The 24,388-nt window shown below is 52.4% G+C and overlaps 1 protein-coding gene across 1 annotated transcript in view; it reads right to left on the bottom strand.

The window, feature by feature from the left end:
- ALK (ALK receptor tyrosine kinase) overlaps window positions 1-24,388 on the bottom strand; it is a 969,161-nt gene that overhangs the window by 330,249 nt on the left and 614,524 nt on the right. The window lies entirely within an intron of this gene.

Below are 24,388 nucleotides of genomic sequence, written 5' to 3' on the forward strand. Positions count from 1 at the left end.
CTTAGTTTGCAGCCCCCCTCTTCCCAAATATTCCCCTGAATGATTACCCAACTATACTATGATAATCTACAAATAGGTTTGATCAGAAAAAGACAGAAGGGCTGGAGGCTGAGCCGATGGGGAGCCTGGTGGTTGGGGTGGATATTGATCGGCATAGCGCAGCTTGCAGGTTACTGCCATACATGCAAGCTGAAAATGCAAAACGGTTAAGAACTTTCATTAAACAATTACAGAAATGTTTGTCACCTGCATAGAAGTCGTATACAGATCTGTTTGAGTAGTGACAGGAAGAAGCAGATTTTTTTTTATTATGTCTGTGGTGGGATATTAAAAAAAAAAAAAAAGTGTTTTGTTTTTTAATGCGGGGAATGTGTGTAACTGCAGTGTCTGTACGGTCCGTTACCTGCGACTCTAAAACACAAACCTATTCTTCATGGGTGGTGAGAAGTAAGTCCCGGCCCTCCGGCTCTGAGTTGGGGGGGGTCTCTGGTGGTAACTGTTCCTGGAGGAGACCCCATTGCAACATTTTTGCTGAAGCCCCCTCTCGTCTAGTTATGTTTCCTCCTATTTATACTTTTATCTCCTCTCTCCTTTGTATTTTGCATTCACAAAGTCATCTGCGTTTACCCGAAGCCATTAGCATATTTAATGAGCTCACCTGACCTCGGTTATCATGAATATTAATCAGGCCTGGTTAATATTCATACTCCTGCTTTAAACATTAATACTTTAGCGGTCGCATTTCCCATTCTCATTTGTCACCTCGGATGACTTTGCGCACGGGATCTCGAGAGATAGAAATCTGTAATTAAACATGAGAAGAGTTTGTGGTGTGGAACGAAAGTGCGAGTTTCTGCACCTTTGGGAGAAAAGCAGCGCTGAAAGAGTGTGTGATGCAGTAAGGAGTGTGTGTGAGGACCGCTCGGGGGTCCCATCTTCAGCGGTCCTCCAAATGTGCAAGAAAGAGAGTGTGCTGAAGCTGTAGGAGCAGCGTCATCATTATGGCGATGTTATAGTAGTGCTATATGTTGAGCACTGTTCGGCTGTGTTATTTTTTTGGTCAGGTTCAGAGTATTGGCACCTCATTTGTTAGGTTTTTCTCAGTTCTGATCTTGTCACCAGTTTTGGGATACGGAGAAGTCTGAGATTGGTCATAATTTGTACAAAGTGTCGGTAATGTTCTTGGAATGGCTGCAAAAAACTAAAGTAAAAAAAATCTTTAAAAATATTCCAAAAATAAAAAAAAAAATCAATAAAAATTTGACCCCTTTTTCCAGGTTAAGAATGAATAAATGAGAAAAAAGAATATATTCAATATCGTCCCATCCGTAGAAGTCCGATGTATCAAAATACTCCAGTGAGGACAGTGAGACCAACATACTAGACTTTGGAGGTCAGAAAGTCTCATCTTGTCCCCTGGTTGATCATTGGTTGATCACTTATCACCACGATCGATCTTTTCTTACATGGAGGTGATGGAAGAGTCTCCCCGTACCTCTAGCAGAATGGAGACCCCTCACCTGTGACGTCTGACATTAAAGCTCGGAGGTCTCCATAATCAATGCCCCTCAGTGAGAGGAGATGTTTTTATAGAGCAGAGTGCGGAACATTGGTCAGATAGATGCGGTTTGTGGCGGGGGTGGAAGTCGTTATTAGCGAGGTTTGTGACCGGGCTGATTAATGGCAGAGACGCCATGACTGTTACTGATGGCCGCTGTCTGAGCTATTAATCAACATGTTACTGGCTCCACCGTCCACGACAGGCACATATGTGTCACTACACATCACATACGTGGGAATTAGGGATGGGCGAATCTACTCGTTAGGACTCGTTACTCTGCGAGTAGTAGGGGACTCGCAGGAGTCGGTACTCTGCGAGTTTCCAAGCGATTACTCGCACAGTAACGAGTCCAATGCAAATAAGGCTCAGTGCACACGTACCGGAACTCTCGCGGAAATTACCGCGAGAATTCCGGAATTCCATTCCGCGGGAAAATCGCATTTTAAATTCCCGCAATTTTTCCGCGGAAAAACTAGCATTTTGCAAGCGTAATTAGCTTGCAAAATGCTAGCGTTTTTCAAGCGATCTGTAGCATCGCTTGGAGAACTGATTGACAGGTTGGTCACACTCGTCAAACATAGTGTTTGACGAGTGTGACCAACTTTTTACTACTGAGGCCGCCTATGCGGCATCAGTAGTAAAAGATAAAATGTAAAAAAAAAAATTAAAAATATTGTTATTCTTACCCTCCGACGTCCCGCGCAGCCTTCCCGCCTCTCCACGCATCCGTTCCCAGTAGTCCTTTGCGAAAATGCCCGCGATGACGTCCGTTCTTGCGGGATCGCGATGTCTCGCGGTAATTCGCGATGACATCGCGCGAATGACCGCGAGACTTCGCGATCCCGCGAGAACGGATGCCATCGCGGGCATTTTCGCAAAGGACTACTGGGAACGGATGCGTGGAGAGGCGGGAAGGCTGCGCGGGACGTCGGAGGGTGAGAATAACAATATTTTTTATTTTTAAATTCTATTTTTTACAGGGATATGGTACACAAAGCCCGGAGGACAGTCTCCTCTCCTCCGGACCATGGGTACCATCCGCAATTGTTCTGCTTACTTTCCGCATGGTGTGCACAGCCACATGCGGGAAGTAAGCGGAACAAAAAAAATGGCAGCACAGGAATCGCTGCAATACTCGCATCCCCATTCATTAACATTGGACTCGCTAGACTCGCAACGAATAGCGAGTTTCCGAGTCGGACTCGTTAGAGTCTAGCGATTCCGAGTATTTCAGGATTCGCCCATCCCTAGTGGGAATCGCTGTCCTACAGCAACTCTGCAAACTCCCAGAAAAACTGGAAACCTTCTAGACATCCTAAGTTGGCAAATCTCACGGGTCAGCACCAATCCTCCCAGACAGAAGCCCTTCTCAAACTTTTTCCATTGAGGATAGAAAAGATTTCTACCATGGTAAAGGCGTAACGGGGTACAGAAGAGGTGTAGAGTGGGCTGCAAAATGGGAAAATGGGTTTAATGTTCTCCTGGGAGAACGGCTGGTGGTAAAGAGCTCACTGATGCCAGCCCTTTATTAGGAGCCCTGGTGTATAACCTCCGACCCATGTCCCCCTGGTGTATAACATGTCCCCTCATTGCCAGCGTATAACCCCTGACCCCTAGCCCCCCACCCATGCTGTATAACCTCCTCTCTTCACCTCGATAGTATAATGTCTGGCCCCATTGCCCCAGTGTATATAACTGTGGGAAGAAGGGCCCCCGCTGAGTGTCCAGGCCGGAACCAAGGGGACCGTCACCTAGGTTCTGGGGGAAGCTGTTCCTGAGGGACAGAGTTCAGGGACGGACCGTTGAGATGGATAGATGGCCTGGGGAAGGAGCCAGTATAAGAGGGGTGGGGAACGCTAGTCACGGTGAGTCAGCAGACCGGGACAGAAGCAGCAGGAGACCGTGGGAGCGACTGAGAGCCAAAGCGATTTACCAGAGCCAGGACAGACGTTCACCTAGGACATCAGAGGGACGGTGCCCAGACAACCGTCCTAGAGCCGCTGCCTCCTCGCTCCAGCCCGCGGCTGCGGCCTGCCCGCGGTCACCAGCTGTCCTTGCCTCTCCACGTCAGCCCGCGGCTGCGGCCTGCCCACGGTCGCTGTCGGCCGTTGCCGCCTCGCTCCAGCCCGCGGCGGCGGCCTGTCCCCCGCCACCCGCAGCCGCCCTGCTCTCGCCCGTGGCCGCACAAAGTCCAGTGCCGCCGGTGGCCACCAATGTCCAACTCCGGTCGGCGGCAAGGGCTGGGCCGTTGCTCGCCGCGGATTCCCCGTCGCAGCTGTTAGCTGCACAGGTGGCCTGCCAATCGCCACCCCGCATCACCGCTGCTTGCCCCAGTCCGGGGGCTGCGGCCCATCCGTCCAAGGACTCCTCCGGGGCTTGTTGGGCCCCGGTGTCACCGGAGCGTCGGAACGCTCGAAGACTACGTCAACTCTTCAGCAGCTGGGCCCAGCGGCTGCTATGCCGAAGAGCCACCATCCAGAACGCCGAGGGACATCTGGACGGCTAAGTTGATTATATAGTTAAGGACCTGTAGTCGGCCATACCGCGGCCCTATAGTGACCGGCTTTCGCCGGACGTAGTCGTGTTCTAATCTGTTCGTGTTTGCTTGTATTGAGCCCCTTTGGTTGGTCAGGCTACGACTGAGGACAGTTACCTCTAGGCTTATAAACGTTATTACTAAAAGCACTAGACCGTCTCGCGCCTCGTCACTGCGTCCTGCGTACCTGCAAGTACCACATTTGGTGTAGTCGGCAGGATGCAGTCTCCGAGCACAGACGGCGGTCCGCCCGACCAGAGTGGGGCTGCGGGGGCTGCCGATAATGGGGGGCCCCCCGCTCCAGCATCTCTCTGGGGGCTATGCTAAGTAACTTGCCCCGGTTTCCTGGCTCCAATACACTGCTGTGGAGCTGGACAGAGCGCATGCAGGGCCTCTTCTGCATGCATCCGATGACCCCCGATTTAGAGGCTGAGGTGGCCCTCATGGAGCTAGATGGGGAAGCCCGGAAGTCAGTGATGTTGTGACCCCCGGGACACCGCAACACCTTTGCCAGGGTCTTGCAGATTCTGGAAGAAACCCACGGGGATCCAACAAACGTGGGAGAGTTGAGGACCCGGTTGTTCAGTCGGATGCAGGGGGAGGGAGAGACCATCACCCAGTATATGAACGCTCTCTAGGAACTATACACAGCCATAGAGCGGAAGGACGGAGTAGAGGTAGGGCCCATTGACATTACCCTGCTATCAGGATCCTGTCAGCGCTGGCGGACTGCCGCGGTTGAGCAGGGTCACTCACCCAGACTACGGGAGGGCCCGGGGTCCGAAACTGCAGGGAAAGTTCTGAGAACAGGACCTGCGACACTAAAGGTAGTAAAGAGTACAAGGACCTACGATCAGGGGACCACAGGGGGCGTGGCTTAGCGTCCTGCTGCAGTAGATGACTGTAGGATTCTATTACAGGAATCTTGGAGTAAAGATTAGGGGAACTCAGGTCAGACAAGTGGGGGGGTCATACACAGAGAGGGCAGCGTGGTACCAGAGGAGCAAGCAGAGAATAGTCAGAACATAAGCAATGAGTCATACACAGAGATAGCAACGCAGTACAAAAGGAACAGGCAGAACTCGTAACAGGGACAGAACCGGGTCGAAACCAAACAAGCATAAAGTATCACAGTCACAAAGCACACCAGGGTCACAAACACTCGGCCAAGGATCTGAGTATAAGCGACGAGGAATGAGTCCACAATCAGGCTATAAAAAGCCTCCCAGAATCTCAGAGTGGCCGTCCAGATTAACCTCTGAACTACCTAATCCCAATAACTAAGCAGATTATGACACCTGCGTGACCTGTTAGTGACTGGACTCCGGGACCCGTTAATCAAGCAGGCATTGCGGGAGCAGATCCAAGTGAACCCACGCATAGCTTTCTCTGAGGTGGGGAGTCAGGCCCGGGTATGGGAGCAGGAGCAGGAGCAGGGGATGACTGTTCCCGTGGGGAAGGCCCGGGGCATGGAGGCTCCCGTAAATGTTGTCGGAGAGCCTCAGTGGATTGAGGGAGTGAGACAAGAGCTGAAGAGTATCCAGGGCGAGCTGGCAGAAGTGAGGAAGAAAACGGAGCCTGCGCCCTGCCAACTTGGCTACAATCCCGGGCCCTGGGGGCATCGCAATACCCGGGGTGGCCGGGCCTCATCGCCCTGGTGTTATGAGTGTGGAGAACTGGGCCACTTCGCACGAGAGTGTCTGCGGCGTGGGAGATACCCACCCCGGCGGACATTAAACTAGAGGGCTCCGGGCATGGGGGATGCCGCTCGGAGCCGGAAGCCACAACAAGGGGTGGTGGAAGTCCCGAAGATCTGGTCGCTAAGTGCCCAATAGTGTGGGCCGAAGTCGAGGGTCATGCTGTACGGTGCCTAGTGGATACGGGGTCGCAAGTAACGACCATGCCTGCAACTTTCTTCCGGCAGCATTTCCCGGAAGCGACAAGGCCCCAGTGGGGGCCCATGATATGACTAGTAGCCGCGAACCAACTGCCAGTTCCTGTCGCCGGAGTGGTGTGGCTCCAAATGACGCTGTGTGGTAAATCCCTCGGCTGCCGGGGAGTGGTCCTAACCCAAGGAGAAACTAACGACCAACATCCAGTTATCTTGGGCATGAACATACTACGGGAGTTCGGCAATCTACTCCTCAACGATCCCACGCAGGAGACCCTGAGCCAGTGGGGTTCTCGCACGGCCCAAGGGCGGGTCTTCCAATGGTTGGTGCGGGAGGTGCGAGTGCTCCAGGAATGCCAGGAGGGTGAGGCGCTGGGCAAAGTCATCGCGCCGGCGGCTCCCCCGCTCGTGCTTCCTCCAGGGCAGACGGTGGTGGACCTGCCGATCCGCGCCCCCATGCCACTGGAGGGCATGGAGGTGCAGGTGGAACCATGCTACTCAGAGCGCCTGCACCCTGGCATACTGGTAGCCCGCTCCCTGGCCATGGTGCGGGAAGGGACCGTCCTGATGCGTTGTGTCAACCTGGAAGACCAAGATATCGCCTTGAAGCCCTGGGCCTTTGGAGGAGATGCTGCCGGACCCCACGGTCCAGTTGAAGGTGCAGCTCGAAGATCCTTGGGCAGTAATGATACGGACCCTACAGACTGCCGTATCCTCGACCCAGGAGAAAGGTCGAGCCATCCTGGAGAGAATGCGGGCCGAACTTTCCGGCCTAGCGCCAGCCCAACTTCTCCAGGTAGAGACACTTTTCGGACAATATTACAGTGTCTTCGCCAGTCATGAGGATGACTTTGGATGTACCATGGCCATCACGCATGGAATCCCCACGGCAGGAGCGGCCCCCATCCGGGAGCGATATCGGCAAATTCCACCGCAGCTATACCAGGAAGTGAAAACCCTATTAGCTCAAATGCCTCGGAAGGGGGTCATTCGAGAAAGCCAGAGCCCCTGGGCGGCCCCCATTGTACTGGTTCACAAAAAAGATGGTACTCTGCCCTTTTGTGTGGATTACCGAAAGTTGAATGCCTGCACCATCAAGGACTCGTATCCACTGCCCCGCATAGAAGAGTCTCTGTCCGCCTTGGGGAACGCTACGTACTTCTCGACTCTAGACCTGGCCAGTGGGTATTGGCAGGTGCCGATGTCGGAGGAAGACAGAGCCAAGACGGCATTTATCCTTCCCATGGGACTGTTCGAGTTTAATCAGATGCCGTTCGGGCTGGCCAACACCCCAGGAACCTTCCAGCGGTTGATGGAGCGGTGTCTAGGAGACCTCAACTTTGAAGCCACGTTGATATACCTGGACGATATTATTATCTATTCCGCCACGTTCGAGGACCACCTGCGGCGGTTGGGGCAGGTGCTCAGCCAGCTGCAGAAGTACGGGTTGAAGGTAAAGCCCCAGAAATGCTACCTGTTCCGCACCCAGATTGAATATCTGGGGCATACCGTCTAGGCGGAGGGTGTCAGACCATCCCTGGAAAAGGTTGCTGCCATCCAGGGGTGGCCTACCCCCGAGACGGTGAAAGACGTGCGAGCCTTCCTGGGGTTGGCCGGCTACTACCGTTGGTTCGTGAAGAATTTTGCACGCCGATCCTGAGCCCTGCAGGACCTGCTGAAGGGGACTCCAGCCAGGGCGAATGGACGGAAGGTCCAGTGGCAGCAACCGCAAGAGGATGTGTTTCAAGATCTCAAAGCTGCACTCTCGGAAGCCCCGGTATTGGCGTATGCGGATTCCTCGCAACCGTTCATCCTGCATACCGACGGGAGCCTCCAGGGACTAGGAGCTGTGTTGTCACAGGTGCAGGACGGCCGAGAGAAAGTGATCGCCTATGGTAGCCAGTCGCTGCATGACTCCGAACGCAACGAGGACAATTACAGCTCCTTTAAGCTCGAGCTCCTCGCGGTAGTGTGGGCAATGACGGAGCGGTTCGCAGAGTACCTGGCGGGCTCCGAGGTGGTGGTGCGGACAGACAACAACCTACTAGGAGAATGCCAAACTGGGGGCCCTGTAGCAGCAGTGGGTAGCTCGGATGGCGAAGTTCAACTACAAGATCATCTACAAAAGAGGGGCTGAAAACGTGTACACTGACGACTCACTCTCCAGAATCCGACACACCACCCCAGGGAGGAATCGAGACGATGAATTAGAAGAAGAGACGCCGTTCACCCTCACCACCGCCGCGCTTACAGCCACCGCGCAAGAAGTGCCTCATCCGGGACCCTTAGGGGGAATTGTTGTGAGTTCATTTTCCCCTCCGTCACTGAGGCCTGGTGAACTCCCTATTCTAGTGAAGGAAGGTAGTGAGCCTGATTATCAGGCACCTGGGACTAATGAAGACGATTGGCTGAGTGGAGTCACTGACTGGATTTAAGGCAGCCTACGCCCTTTCTGCCCTGCGGGTGATTTCTCTGTGGACTCTTGGACACCAGTCTGTTTCCTGCTCTCCTAAAGCTAAGTTTTCTGTTTTGCCTTTTGCATCTAAGATTTGTTTTTGTTTTTCTTGCTTTTTGGATTCTGCCACTCCCTGCTGGAGTGTGCAGTGTTCCGTGAGCTCTGTCTTCTGAAAGTACCTGAGTGCTGATTTAGTTTTTGAAGCTTAGTTGCTTCAGGGCCATTTTTATATCAGCTTGTTGGCTTTTGTCTCTGATAGGGTTTTGGCAGATTGCAGACAGCAGCCTTCCTATCCGTTCCTATCTAGGTAGTTTTTGGGCCCCGTCTTTGCTCAGCCTGTCTTTCTGTCTGTGTAAGTGTTTTCATCTTGCTTCACCGTCATTATATATGGGGGGCTGCCTATTGCTTTGGGGTCTGCTCTGGGGCAGTTAGATTTCCCCTTTCCTTCTTTAGGCCTATGTATCTCTCCGGCTGTGATCGAGGGGTCTAGGTCATCGTAGGAACCCCCCACGGCTACTGCTAGTTGTGTTGATAGGTTCAGGGGTCTGCAATCTGATAGTTGCCAACTTCTCTGGTTTTCAGGACTTAGCTAGCATTTCTGTTTTTGCCTCCTACGGTGACTCAATCATAACAGGGAATGCTGGAACAGCCACGCGACAAGTGGATCCAGCAGCAGCAGGAAGACGGAGAAATTGGACTCTTGCGCTGATGGGTGGCCACCGGCAAATTGCCCACTGGCTCACAGAGACAGACTTTAACCCAGGATATGTTGCTGATGTTGCGCCAGTGGGAGAAACTAGTCATCAAAAAGGGACTTTTATATTGGAAAGCCGTATCACGAACAACGTCTGCTACAATATGGCAGGTGATCGTTGCCGGAACCCATCTCAGCCAACTGGCTCGGGAAGCCCACGAAAAGGGGGCTCACTTTGGTGTTCAAAAGACTTTGCAACGGTTGCTGCAGATAGTGTACCATCCATGCTTGCACGCTGCTGTGGAAGAAGTTTGCCGAACCTGCCGCCCATGCGAGCTTGCTAAACCTCCCGCGCAACGAGCCCTGGTGCAGACAATTGTAACATCAGCTCCCCTTGAGCTCCTCACGGCGGACTATCTGACCATAGGTCCTGCCTACCAGGGGTATGAACATTGTCTCGTTATGGTGGATCATTTCACCAAGTTCGCCGTGGTCACCCCCACCTGAGACCAGACAGCGGAGTCGGCCGCCTAAGCGATTTGTAAAAACTTTATCCAAGTGTACGGCTGCCCGCAACGAATACATTCGGACCAAGGAGCGTGCTTCCTAGGAAGAGTCATGGAAGAACTACATCATCTCTACGGTATCGATAAGTCTCAGACTACATCATACCACCCGCAGGGAAACGGGGTCTGCGTACGATTCAATCGGACACTAATCCAAATGCTGCGCACCCTGGAGAGCGACCAAAAGGCTCGTTGGCGTGAATACGTCCCTGAGCTGGTATGGGTATATAATAACCGGGTGCACTGGGTGACTGGTTACACCCCCTACTCATTGCTGTTTGGACGGGAAGGCAAAGGAATCACGGAAGTGGAGTTAAACCCGGAGGAACCCCAACCCTTGACCGGAGTATCCTCGTGGGTCCGAAACCACCGGCACCGGCTGCAGACCCTCCACCGAATCGTCCATACAAAGCTCCAGGATCTAGAACACCCGGGGGGGGGAGCGCTGCCCCCACCAATTGACTTCCAGACTGGGGATCGGGTACTCGTACTAGATCAACGCCCCCAAAACAAGTTAGAACCACGGTGGGAGGAGAACCCGTACCGAGTGTTGCGCCAGATAATCCCCGACGGGCCTGTGTATGAAATACAATCCGAAGGAAACGACGCACCTCTCACTCGTGTTGTGCACCGTAACATGTTACGGCCTTGTGCGTCCACTGATCCCATGCGACCCGAGCCGATCCCTCAGGTCCCCGACCCCCCGCCCACGGTTTGGGACCTGGACGATGCAGAGGACTCCTCAACCGCATTCACGGGTCAGCCAAGTAGTGACACTGCAGTGGACCCGGGCACCCCACCAGAATCAACTATCCTACCACCATCCACCACCCCAGAAGACTCCACCATACCCGAACTTCGACGCTCCGAGCGATCAACAGCTGGCAAACCCCCTGAACGTTACGAACAGGACCAGTTCGTATGACTACAAGGACTGTCGTCTCGAAAGACTAACCCGAGTCTACCAAAACCCTCGCCCGAGGACTGGCGAGCATACAGGACGGGGGAGTGTGGGAAGAAGGGCCCCCGCTGAGTGTGCGGGCCGAAACCAAGGGGACCGTCACCTAGGTTCCGGGGGAAACTGTTCCCGGGGGACAGAGTTCAGGGACGGACCGTTGAGATGGACAGATGGGCTGGGGGAGGAGCCAGTATAAAAGGGGCGGGGAACGCTAGTCACGGTGTGTCAGCAGACCGGGACAGAAGCAGCAGGAGACCGTGGGAGCGACTAAGAGCCAAAGCGACTTACCAGAGCCAGGAGAGACGCTCACCTAGGACATCAGAGGGGCGCCCAGATGACCTTCCGAGAGCCGCTGCCCCGCTTCAACCCGCGGCCGCTGCCGCCTCGCTCCAGCCCGCGGCTGCGGCCTGCCCGCGGTCGCCAGCGGCTATTGCCACTCCACGTCAGCCCGCGGCTGCGGCCATTGCTGCCTCGCTCCAGCCCGCAGCTGCGGCCTGTCCCCCACCACCCGCAGCCGCCCTGCTCTCACCCATGGCCGCGGCAAGTCCAGTGCTGTCGGCGGCCACCACTGTCCCGCTCCGGTCGGCGACAAGGGCTGGGCCGTTGTTCGCCGCGGATTCCCCGTCGCAGCTGTTAGCTGCACAGGTGGCCTGCCAATCACCACCCCGCATTGCCGCTGCGTCCAAGGACTCCTCCGGGGCCTGTGGTGCCCCGGTGTCACCGGAGCGTCGGAACGCTCGAAGACTAGGTCAACTCTTCAGCCGCTGGGCCCAGCGGCTGCTACGCCGAAGAACCACCGTCCAGAACGCCGAGGGATGTCAGGATGGCTAAGTTGATTATATAGTTAAGGACCCCTAGTCGGCCATACTGCGGCCCTATAGTGACCGGCTTTCGCCGGACGTAGTCGTGTTCTAATCTGTTCATGTTTGCTTGTATTGAGCCCCTGCGAGGGCAACTCTTGTTACCCCTTTGGTGAGTCAGGCTACGACTGAGGACAGTTACCTCTATGCCTATAAAAGTTATTACTAAAAGCACTAAACCGTCTTGTGCCTCGTCACTGCGTCCTGCGTACCTGCTAGTACCACATAACCACCAGCCCCCCGCCGTGCCATCTGCCGTTATTACCATGTGATAGAATGGCCGGTGGTGCAGAGCTCTTTATATCAGTGCGGTCCTGTAGTAGGAGCCACCGGGGGAACAAGTCTATCTCCTGAATCTTCCCTTATCACTGGTGAGTGATATTATTAAGAAGTGGAAGGAACCGCAGCAACTCAGCCAAAAAGTGGAGACCCCACATCGTTAAAGTACGAGGGGATGAGTACTGAGGAGCAGAGGACAGAAAAGTCACCACCGCTCTGCTGACCCCATAACTGATATCAGCACAGAGACTGTGCCCCCCGACGAGAGTTTAATGGCCAAGCAGATGCATGCAGCCGTACATCACCAAGCACAATGCCGAGCGTCGGATGGAGTGGTGTAGAGCCGCCACCACTGGACTCTGGAGGAGACGTGTTCTGTGCAGTGACGGATCGCACTTCTCTATCTGCGTCTGATGGAGGAGTCTGGGTTTGGTGATTCCAGGAGGACGTTACCCCCTGACTACATTGTGCCCACTGTACAGATGGTGGAGGAGGATAATGCTATGTGCTGTTATCAGGGGGCGGCCTCGGACCCTCAGCTCTAGTGATGGGAAATCTTAATCTTCAGCACAAGACACTGTGGACAATTGTAGCTTCAGCTTAGTGGGAACAGTTTGGGGAAGACCCTTATCTGCCCCATGACTGTGCCCCGTGCACAAGCCCCATACAGACATGGAGGGGGGAACACGAGCGGCTGCACAGAGCCCGGACCTCAGCCCCATCCTATAATGGAGATTGTGACCCTAGACCCCCCCCCAACATCAGGGTTTGACCCCACAAATGCTCAAAAGTTCCCTCAGACACCGCCAAAACCTTGTAAAAATACAAGAAGTACGAGAACCATTATATCTGCAGACGGGCGACTCCATATTAATGTCTATGAATGTAGAATGGGGGGTCAGAGAAGCTCCTGGAGGGGAATGTGGAGGGGGCACATACATGTCCCCTATATAGAATATCATTATACGCATATTCATGCTGCCGCTGATCTTTCCACCATGACGGGAATATAGAGACTGCGGTGTGAGAATACGGCGTACACCCTGAGCTGACTGTATATCCCGGACCCCAATGATGAGATTATTATTGTGGGGGTGTAGGAGCCGCTCTCCTCTCCAGAATTGGAAACTATTGATGTGAAATGAGGATTCTTATGGTAATGTCGAGCTCTTTGTTCTCCGCCGGCAGAAGATACATTGTCGCTTCCCGAAATAACGTTTCCTCGTCTTTCTTTTTTCTGATGTTTCTCATCTGCAGATTTCTGTAAGATTTTTCCTCCGAGGAAATAACATTAATTGACCTTATCCCTCAGAACATAAGAATTTCGGCTCCGGCAGCCCCCCGGATCATCTGACTGAAGGGCTATGGACCCTCAGAATGCCCCATCTCCATGGCGGTGACTGAGGAGCGACAAGTCTTGATGTGGGCAACACCTACACCGCCACCATATTCCTACAAGGACCCAGGTCATTAATAACAGGAAACATCTCCGGAGACTCGTGAAAATTCAGGCCAAGAGAAGAAACGTGTCCATAGCCGCTGCTACTAGAGCCGTCCATCGACATAAATGACCTGCCATTAAATATCTAGATGATCTGAATCTTTTGCTATAGAAGAGGAGATAAGCTGCATCTAGAAATATCCAGCACCACTGGATACTGATACACAGCAAGCCCTCTAACCACGCAGACCTGCAGTGTAAAGCATGAGGGAAAGAGCCTTGAATAGGCAGAGGGTAGATTTAATAACTATCTTAGATCCCAATAGACAGTGCACCTAGGCTGGAGTCACTGATCATTGCAGTGCCAGGGCAGTACATTTTACATCAAGGCTTAAATACATTATATGTGCTTTGCTCCCCTCACCCCGGTCTGCTGAACGTTGTAGATGGCCCGGTGTGATCCCATGTAATCCCCTGTCTGGACCCATTTCAGACGTACCAAAAAAAACACTTGTGTCTTGGTATTAAGACTTTAGTGCTCCTGAAACCTGTCTGCCTGTGACTTCCAGGACCTCTGCTACCAGTTCCCGGTCTCTAAGGACCTCTGCTACGTGTTTCTGCTCTTCCAGGACCTCCACTACCTGTTGCTGGGCTTCTATTTGCCTGCAGCATCCAGGACATCTCCTGTCTGTCTGTGGCTTCCAGGACCTCTGCTATCTGTTCCTGGTCTTCCAGGACCTCTGCTACCTGTTCACCTTCTCCTGTCTGCATGCATCTTCCAGGACCTCTGGTACCTATTTCTGGTCTTCCAGGACCTCTGATATCTGTTTATGATCTCCTATCTGCCTTCAGCATTCAGGACATCTTCTGTCTGCCTGCAGTTTCAAGGATCTCTGCTGTTTCTGTTCTTCCAGGACCTCTGCAACCTGTTTCTGGTCTACTATCTGCCTGCACCATCCAGTATATCTCGTGTTTGCTTCAGCTTCCAGGACCTCTGCTACCTCTTCCTAAACTTTCAGGACCTCTGCTACCTGTTTCTGCTCTTCCAGGACCTCTGCAAGCTGTTTCCGGTCTCCTATCTGACTGCAGCATGCAGGATGTCTCCTGTCTGCCTGTGGCTTTCAGGACCTCAGCTATCTGTTTCCAGTCCTCCATGACCTCTGCAACCTGTTTCCAATCCGCTATCTGCCTGCAGCATCCAGGATGTCTCCTGTCTGCCTGTGGCTTTCAGGACCTCTGCTACCTGGTCACGGTTTTCCAGGACCTTTACTACCTGCTTCCGGTCTTCAAGGACCTCTTCAACCTGTTTCCAATCCCCTATCTGCCTGCAGCAATCCAGGATGTCTCCTGCCTGCCTGTGGCTTTCAAGACCTCTGCTACTGTCTGCGGTCTTCATGATGTCTCCTGTCTCACCTGCAGACCGTGCATTGTGATCCTGGACAATCCCTTTAATCAGGACTCTTGGCAAAGCTTCTTCATTTGATATCGAAGATGGATTAGAGCAATAAACAAGAAAATAACTTGCAAACGTCTACCTACCCTAATGTTCTATTTCAGTGGATTGGAAATTACCAGAAACTCCTGGCGCCGCTTATCTTGACAAAACAATAGTTTTAGAAGGGGAAAAGGGGCAATAAACAGAAAAAAAAAGTCTGTTTTGGAGGAAAAGTTACCAAAGTTTTTTGGCAAAGCTTATCCTGAATCAAATCTGGACTGGAAATGTTTGATAATCCAGGATTTTCTGATTCTGGATTAATGGACTTTTTCTGCCAAGTAACCAATATCCATCATCCACCCTATAGGTCTCTGCATTAAAAATGTACCAGCCATATCTATGGAGAAAGCAGAGCAGGAGCAGTACGGAGCGCAGGACCAGATCTCCGGCTAATGACGGCCATCACTCAGCGTGTCCCCCTCACATCGCGGCAGAACAGGACATTAATTCATGGCGACTCTGAGCATCGGTGTCAGGTGGAGGCCTCGTGTACCGGCTGCAGAGACTGATGGGCGAGGGGACGCTTCGTACAGCCTCGCGCACAATGTGCCCTTCTTGCATCTGAAAAAACATATAGAAAAAAATCCAATCTGGATGATTTTATGGCGAATCCTCCATCCCAGAGAAGTCGATTCTAGCAGAACATTACCCACAAACCGCCATTAAATACCAGGGAGTCAGCGCTTTCTGCAAACAGTGGAGATGTTAAACTGACGAATACAGACGAGAAATGGGCGAAAATGTCTTTTATCTCGGAGGAGGGGAGGACTCATAGAAGTGTTGGGTATTGGATGTATTTTATCATTTTCTAAAAAGCTGCTATTTAACCCCTGAAAGTCAGAGGTTCACCTGCAGGATTTTGTTTTTCATTTCTAAACAAGTAAAAAAAAAATCTTATATTTTCCTAGTGGATAAAGATCTGATACACAGCTCCAAATCCTCTGCATGGACATAAGGTAGTGTGATACATATCTGACTTCCTGCGGCCACCACTAGGGGGAGCTCAGGAGACTGCACAGTATACAGCAAGCTCCTGAGCTCCCCCTAGTGTTGGTTGCATATTATTTTATCTCCTCCTTAACAAATCACGGATCTGTCCATCCTCTTTTGCTAAGAACACACATTTTTTTTAAAAGGTAAGTTTCAAATAACTTTTCAAAAACAGCCATCCTGTGTGTTTACTTGAAAAACACTTTCTGGACATTATTTCACTTTTATCCTGTATTTTTCACCAGTTCCCCTCTCTGTAGGCTCTATTTCTTAGTTGGCAGTTGACTCTGAGGTAGATTATCTGCTAGTCTCCCACACACAGCACAAACAGACATGAGGGATTCCTGCTCCCCTGTCTTTGTGTCACATGTTCAGTAGCAGCAGCACAGAGGGGACATTAAGCCGCAATACTGAGCAGTGCGGCTGTGAATACAACCCTGGAGTGAGATAAAACACTTGCTAGCTATTAACATGCCTCCCTTATACAGCACACAAGAGGTTATTCCTGCTCTACTGTCTATGTGTCACATGTTCAGTATCAGCAGCAGCATGGAGAACATTATACAGCAATACTGTGAAGTGCAGCTGTGAATCCAACCCTGGAGTGAGATAAAACACTTACTAGCTATTATCATTATAATAAGTAAGATATCACTTCGCTGGAACATTCCAGGATCTCCCATTGTTACACTACATGTCACGCGGCGGCTGCCGCGGACCTCCTCTCTTACCTCCCTCCGGCCCCGGCTCACCCGCTCTCCGGGGGTCACCTCTCTGCCTCACCGGCCGCTGCGGGCCTCGCTGCGGCCTCTCCCGGTCCCCCGTCCACGGCCCACGCCTGCCTCTGTCCGGCCCCCTGGTGCGCGCTCCCGCTCCTCCTCCTCGGCGGGTGCGTCTCCTCACTATGGCCGGGCGCGCGCTCTCCCCCGCCTGAGGACGCGCGTCTCCTCCTCCAGCTGGAGGTCATGACCCGGCAGGCCTTCGCTCTCCCTATATCAGGCCGCCTCCTTCTGGAGGCGATGCCTGACTATCATTAGTTTTTGCTAGTGACTCTGGCCGCTCTCCTAGCGCTCCCCTGCCTTTTCCGTGCATTTACCTTTCTCCTCTTGTGTTTCCTCTCCTAGGTTCTGTGGCTTCAGTCCTCGCCCGTTTCCCTCCTGTGTCTACAAGCCTTGCCATTCCTCCTGTCTCGCCAAGACTTGCCGTCTCTCCTGTGTCTCCGAGCCGTGTCGTCTGTCCAGTGCCTGCCCTTCGGATCCACCTCTCTGACCGCCCTGACCTTCCCGGGTACCGGCTGCCGTGGTGATAGTCCCCCGTGGGCCTGCCCCATACACTCCCTGTATAGGGGGTGGTCCACCTGGTCAGCTCGCCCTTGGGGGGTTCGTTGCCACGGTCTAGTGGGTCCACCCCAGGAGTACCTTACAGTATAGTCAGGCCATGGATCCCGCTGGTACTTCGGCCCCGACCCAAAAGGAACTTTTGTTCCTTCGAGAGAACCAAGCGAGGATCATGTCGTTCCTCAAATCGATGGATTCCCGACTTTCCGCTTTGCAGACCTCCGATCCGGGAGTTGCCTCCCAGATCTCCGGCCTGCAGCAGGAACTGGCCCAGCAGCGCGACACCCAGGCCCATATTTTGAACTACATCGCCTCTGTAGATAACCGCTTACTAGCCCTACAGGCGGCAGCCGCAGTTCCGGCACCTGTGGCTGTTCCACACGCCTCTCCCCGGTTGGCTAAACCCCCACGTTATAGCGGAGATCCCAAACTCTGTCGGGGGTTCATCAACCAGTGCCAGTTGCATTTCGAGTTGGCTCCCCTACAGTATCCCTCCGACCGGGCCAAAGTGGCCTTTATGATTTCCCACCTTGAGGGTGAGGCACTGTCCTGGGTGAATCCCTTGTGGGAACGCGATGACCCGATTGTCTCCCAGCTCGCGACTTTCTTGGAGACCTTTCGTAAGGTCTTCGATGAGCCCGGTCGCCTGGTCTCTGCTACCGAGTCTTTGTTCTGCCTGCGCCAGGGTACCCTCTCGGTTGGACAATACGCCATCCAGTTCCGTACGTTATCCTCGGAGCTGGGGTGGAACAATGAGGCCCTGGTTGGGGCTTTTTGGCGAGGCTTATCATCCCGAATCAAGGACGAGCTGGCAGGCCGGGATACACCCTCGACTTTGGAGGACCTCATCTCGCTGGCAACACGAGTTGATCTGCGTTTCCGGGAGCGTTCCCGCGAGATCGCCAGGGAGAGAAGGCCCAATCGTTTTTCTCCTCCTACACACAGCCCACCACGCTCACGGTCCTCCGCCGCAGCCACAGCTCCCGAACCCATGCAAGTGGACCGACTAAGGCCCGCGGAGCTTCGCCGCCAGGACAGACTCGCTCATGGCCTTTGTCTCTATTGTGGCAGCGCCTCCCATCTCCTACGTTCCTGTCCTGTGAGGCCGGGAAACTCCTCCGCCTAGGACAGGTAAGAGAGGCCTCCCTAGGTGTCACTGACACCTCTCTACCCTTGACCCTTTCTGTTGTGTTTTTCCTGGGCTCCAAACGTTTTTCGGAGTTAGCCTATATTGATTCGGGGGCTGCGGGAAACTTCATCCAACTCGAGGCGGTGAAGAGATTAGGGATACCTGTCAGGTCCTTGGAGGTTCCCCGGCAGTTAGCCTCTGTCGACGGTGCTCCCTTGCGCGAAGCCGTTACCCTGGTCACTGAAGAGCTGGACTTACAGATCGGGGTCTTGCACCGTGAAAAGATAACCTTCTTCGTGCTGCCGTCTTTGTCCCACACCGTGCTTCTGGGTCTTCCGTGGTTGCGGATGCATGAACCTGTTCTGGATTGGCGCTCCGGAGACATCCTTCGTTGGGGCCGTTTCTGCCAGACCAGATGTCTCCGCCCAGTACGACCCCTCAAATGCTCGTCTCCTGTCTCGGGTCCTGCGGACTTGCCTTCGGCTTACTGGGCCTTCGCGGACGTCTTCGATAAGAAGGAAGCAGAGGTCCTTCCTCCGCACCGGCAATATGATTGTCCCATCGAGCTTGTTCCCGGCTCGACTCCGCCCCGAGGGCGGATCTATCCGTTGAGTCCACTCGAGTCCCAGGCCATGACCGAATATGTACAGGAGAATTTGGCTAGGGGCTTCATCCGAAAGTCTTCCTCCCCCGCTGGAGCGGGCTTCTTTTTTGTCAAGAAAAAAGACGGGTCCCTGCGCCCCTGTATTGACTATCGTGGTCTCAACGAGATTACCGTTAAGAATAGATATCCGCTACCTCTCATCCCCGAGTTGTTTGACCGGCTGCGTGGGGCACGAATCTTTTCTAAATTGGATCTCCGTGGAGCCTATAATCTCATCCGTATTCGCTCTGGAGATGAGTGGAAGACCGCCTTCAACACCAGAGATGGACACTATGAGTATCTCGTCATGCCCTTTGGGTTATGCAACGCTCCCGCAGTCTTTCAGGAATTTGTGAACGACGTCTTCCGAGACCTTCTGTATTCCTGCGTGGTTGTGTACCTCGACGATATCCTGGTCTTTTCTCCTGATCTGTCCACTCATAGAAGAGATGTCCGGCGCGTCCTGTTCCGTTTGAGGGAGAATCGTCTGTACGCCAAGTTGGAGAAGTGTGCCTTTGAGCAGTCCTCTCTCCCATTTCTGGGCTATATCATCTCCGACTCTGGTCTGCGTATGGATCCTGAGAAGGTTTCGGCCGTGCTTAACTGGCCACGTCCTCAAGGGGTGAGAGCCATTCAGCGTTTTCTCGGCTTCGCAAACTACTACCGGCAGTTCATCTCCCATTTCTCCTCTTTGACTGGCGCTATCTCATCTTTGATCCGTAAGGGAGCCAACCCACACGTTTGGACCCCTGAAGCAGAAGAAGCCTTTCTATCTCTGAAACGTGCCTTTGCCACGGCCCCCGTACTCCGTCGCCCTGAGGTCAACAAACCATTCGTCCTTGAGGTGGATGCATCCGCAACAGGAGCCGGAGCTGTTTTGTCTCAGAGGTCCTCCTCCGGCAGGCTCGTTACGTGCGGTTTCTTTTCAAAATCCTTCTCCACCCCTGAGCGGAATTATTCCATCGGAGACCGAGAACTGCTTGCCATCAAGTTAGCGCTAGAAGAGTGGAGGTACTTGTTGGAGGGCGCCGCACATCCCTTCACAATCTACACAGACCATAAGAATCTGGCGTACCTGCGGTCTGCACAAAGACTGCACCTCGGCAGGCCAGGTGGTCTCTGTTCTTTGGCCGATTCGATTTTGATCTGCATTTTCGTCCAGGCAACAAGAACCTCAAAGCCGACGCCTTGTCCAGGTCCTCTCTTTCCACGGATGTCGAGGAGGAACCTGCACATATTTTGGATCCATCCAGGTTCATCACCGTGGCTCCGCTTTCTCTCCTCGCTACCCCACCTGGTAAGACTTTTGTTTCTGAGACGGACCGAAGACGAATTCTCCACTGGGGCCATGCTTCTAAACTGGCAGGTCATCTCGGCCATAAAAAGACACTTCTTCTGGTGTCCCGCTATATTGGACCTTTTGAGGTCTTGTCCCGTATCAATGATGTCTCCTATAAATTGCGTCTTCCCGCCTCTCTCCGCATCCCTAATGCTTTCCATGTGTCTTTGCTTAAGCCAGTTATTTTCAATCGTTTCCTTTCTGAAGCTCCTCACTCACCTCCGCCTGCCGCCGCAGACGATGTATTTGAGGTGAGAGATATTTTGGCCATGAGAAAGCAAAAAGGGAAAACCTTTTTCTTGGTTGATTGGAAGGGCTTTGGTCCTGAGGAGAGATCCTGGGAACCCCAGGAGAATATCCAAGCTCCTCGAATCCTGGCTAAATTTTTGTCCGGTCTGCAGGGGAGGGCGCGTAAGGGGGGGGTACTGTCACGCGGCGGCTGCCGCGGACCTCCTCTCTTACCTCCCTCCGGCCCCGGCTCACCCGCTCTCCGGGGGTCACCTCTCTGCCTCACCGGCCGCTGCGGGCCTCGCTGCGGCCTCTCCCGGTCCCCCGTCCACGGCCCACGCCTGCCTCTGTCCGGCCCCCTGGTGCGCGCTCCCGCTCCTCCTCCTCGGCGGGTGCGTCTCCTCACTATGGCCGGGCGCGCGCTCTCCCCCGCCTGAGGACGCGCGTCTCCTCCTCCAGCTGGAGGTCATGACCCGGCAGGCCTTCGCTCTCCCTATATCAGGCCGCCTCCTTCTGGAGGCGATGCCTGACTATCATTAGTTTTTGCTAGTGACTCTGGCCGCTCTCCTAGCGCTCCCCTGCCTTTTCCGTGCATTTACCTTTCTCCTCTTGTGTTTCCTCTCCTAGGTTCTGTGGCTTCAGTCCTCGCCCGTTTCCCTCCTGTGTCTACAAGCCTTGCCATTCCTCCTGTCTCGCCAAGACTTGCCGTCTCTCCTGTGTCTCCGAGCCGTGTCGTCTGTCCAGTGCCTGCCCTTCGGATCCACCTCTCTGACCGCCCTGACCTTCCCGGGTACCGGCTGCCGTGGTGATAGTCCCCCGTGGGCCTGCCCCATACACTCCCTGTATAGGGGGTGGTCCACCTGGTCAGCTCGCCCTTGGGGGGTTCGTTGCCACGGTCTAGTGGGTCCACCCCAGGAGTACCTTACACTACAGATGAGATTTCTGCTTGTCACAAGCTGCAGAGGTGATCCCCACCCCCTCCTTCCCCCCCCTTAGCAGCTGCAGCTGTGTGTATCTCCTCTGCCTGCATCTGTAATAGGACACCAGACATTTCCTGTGCAAACATTCACTCCAGCTAAGGAATGTTAATTAAGCTGAGTGGAAAGAATGTCTTTGTCCTTGCCATGTGGCCAATTCAGGTATGGGAAATATTAAAAGAAGCCATAGCTCGCATCGCGTTCGTGACAGGAAAATGAAACGGACATTTCTGTGACATGCTCCGATCCAGCATCATTATGGTGGTTCTTGCGAAGTTCTAACCCCAACGGAATCCGAGAAATGGGTTCCTCCTAAACGGTGTGACATAATTACTGCATGTTTGGTCTTTAACTTTTATCTGCGACAGGCTAAAAGAATGATACCATGTGTGTGTTTATACAGGTACCCTCTGCGAGATATAGTCAGAATATAGTTTTGTAGTCAGAATTGTACTCCTAGAGCAGGGGGAGGAACATCCCCAGACCGTCCCTTTCGTGATGTCACAAACCCAAAGCTATAAGGCATTCCCCTCGAAAAATCAGTCATTCGAACTGCAGAGTCCGTGCTGAAAGGACCCCAGATGCAGGGCGACGTGTGGCCCCGCCTCCTCCCCACATGGCTAAAGACCATTAAGCAACTAAAAGTGTTGATTTTCTATGTTAATCCCATTTATTTTATATTTGCATTGTACATATCTAATGTCTCAACTTTGTAGCATCTTTTATCTGTGTAATCACTGCCCCCTCCTTTTGGGGAATAAATTATAATTTATTAGTCTGTCTTCATGCTCTAAAATGAACACGTGCCTTTAAGATAATTACGCTACTAATTTGTGGGTTGGCTTCGAACCCCTCTATTAAGTTTATAACTTAATCAGAGAAACTCTGGAGCTGGTGGCGGCAAAGTGTGATCTGGGCCCTGGGTACTGCTGAGAGTGACGGAAGGGATTTTATAAGCTAATTGGGTGGCTGCAGCCAGAGCATTTTATAATTCCCTCACTGCAGTGTGCCGGGTGGCCAGACCTCATTGAGGCAGCTGACCGGTGACCAATTATCCCAGGTGTAGTTCCCTGACTGACCTGAGGATAAGGGGGACGCCAGAGAGCTGCAAGTTCCAAAGTGGAACTGAAAAAGTGGGATACACATAAATCTAGGCAGTTCGTGGAAGATTGTGAGCAGTGGTGGGACATCCAAAATAACCCCCCTGTGATAAATTCTTAGGGCAAGACTAGCTTGCTGTTTTTTATCACATGGTGCCAGTGGTGGGATAACAAAGATAAGCCCCCCTGCACCTGTGATAGCCGTGTGTCGGCAGTGTATCGCACCCCTCCGTCCGTGACATACCGGTGTCAGCGGTGGGTCTGTGACAATCCTATCTCACACAGCACACAAGCGGAATTCCTGCTCTACTGTCTTTATGTGAAATGTGATCAGTAGCAGCAGCAGCATGGAGAACATTATACAGCAATAGTGTGAAGTGCAGCTGTGAATCCAACCCTTGAGTGAGATACACTTATTAGCTGTTATGTCTCCCTTACACAGAACACACAGGCATGAGGAATCTATGATTTTATTTAGCACATAAACAAAAGCAGAAGCAGCATGGAAGAAATTATACATCAGTAGTTTGCAGTACAGATGTGAATCCAGCTCTGGGTGATGTAAAAGATCTGTGTCTCTTTCCATCTGCTTTCTTTCGCTGCTCCTCGCTCCCCTCTCCATAGAGTATAATAGGAATTATAATCTGACATCTCCTCATTAAGCTATTTTATTCAGAGTGATTAGTGAGTTCAGGAAAAGGGGAAGAATTGGAGAAAGTGGCAGATTTTTTTTATTAGATAAATTATAAGATTTCTCCTATTCGCTTGTAGTATTGATTTTTGTAACTTTCCTGAAAACCCATTTCCTATTTAATACAAACTTAATTTCATTATTGTGACCTCTTTTCAAAAACATCAACGAGCTGCAATTCACTTTACAACCACTAGGTGGCCTCATATGGACACATACAGCATAAACATCTGCCGACCAAAGGATCACAAAATTGTGTTTTGTTTTGTTTTTCAAATCCGGTCACCTCGCCCATTTATCCTGAGATGATGTCAGAGTCCCTGCTAGAAAGTTGAAGTTTTCCCAAAGTGGAGATCCCCTTTAATAGGAAACGTACCTGGTAATATAGAATGCCATTCCTCATGGCATAACCAGGATTACGGGTCATCATGGACACTAGGAAATTGGGAGGTTCTACTGAATACCCTGATATATCCCCCTGCCCACAATCTGGGAACGCTGGGTGACAACTTTTGAGGAAGTCTTAATCATGGTTGATTATCATCCAGCTTTCCCAGCTATAACTAAGGAAAAGCTGAGTACAATTTCCTACTCAATCAATGAGAAGATAAAGGATCCTCTGAGTGGGTTGCGCATGACACATTGGATCCCTGTCACGCGCCGCCCCTTTCCTGTCCTTGGTTTGATACAATGTATCAGTTAATATTTTGAATGTTCCTTTATAAACAAACATCAGATACATTGTAACAATTTACAGTTTGAAATCTTCTGCTTCCCCCCAGGTGGCAGTTACCTCCCCGTCCCTCACCGCTCCTGGTAGAGAAGAAGGAAAACAAGGTCACCTCCGATATCAGTCTCTTATAATTTGACGAAACCCATTTGTCCAGCCGACCATCCTGTGCTCTGTGAGTGCCGTCATTTTGTAGAATTACTGATGAGGAGGAGGAAGAACATGAAAGGGCGGCTGCAGATCTCTGGGCTCCGAGCTCGCTTTTATATGGTAAATAGGATACAACAACGTGGCGGTCAGACCTCACTGGAGGGAACGTCAATGATTTTTTTGTTGCTCAATGCTATTGCAAGTTTGTAGAAAAATCGCTATGACTTTAACCATTAAATGGAACATGTCAGCAGGTTTGTTTTTGATGACAGCAGCATGATGTAGGGACAGAGACCCTGATTCCAGCGATGTATCACTTACTGGGCTTGCTTGCAGTT

The sequence above is a fragment of the Dendrobates tinctorius genome, unplaced genomic scaffold, assembly GCF_039654945.1.
Source record: "Dendrobates tinctorius isolate UK_male_01 unplaced genomic scaffold, ASM3965494v1 ptg000232l, whole genome shotgun sequence".
In the NCBI taxonomy this organism is placed as follows: Eukaryota; Metazoa; Chordata; class Amphibia; order Anura; family Dendrobatidae; genus Dendrobates; species Dendrobates tinctorius.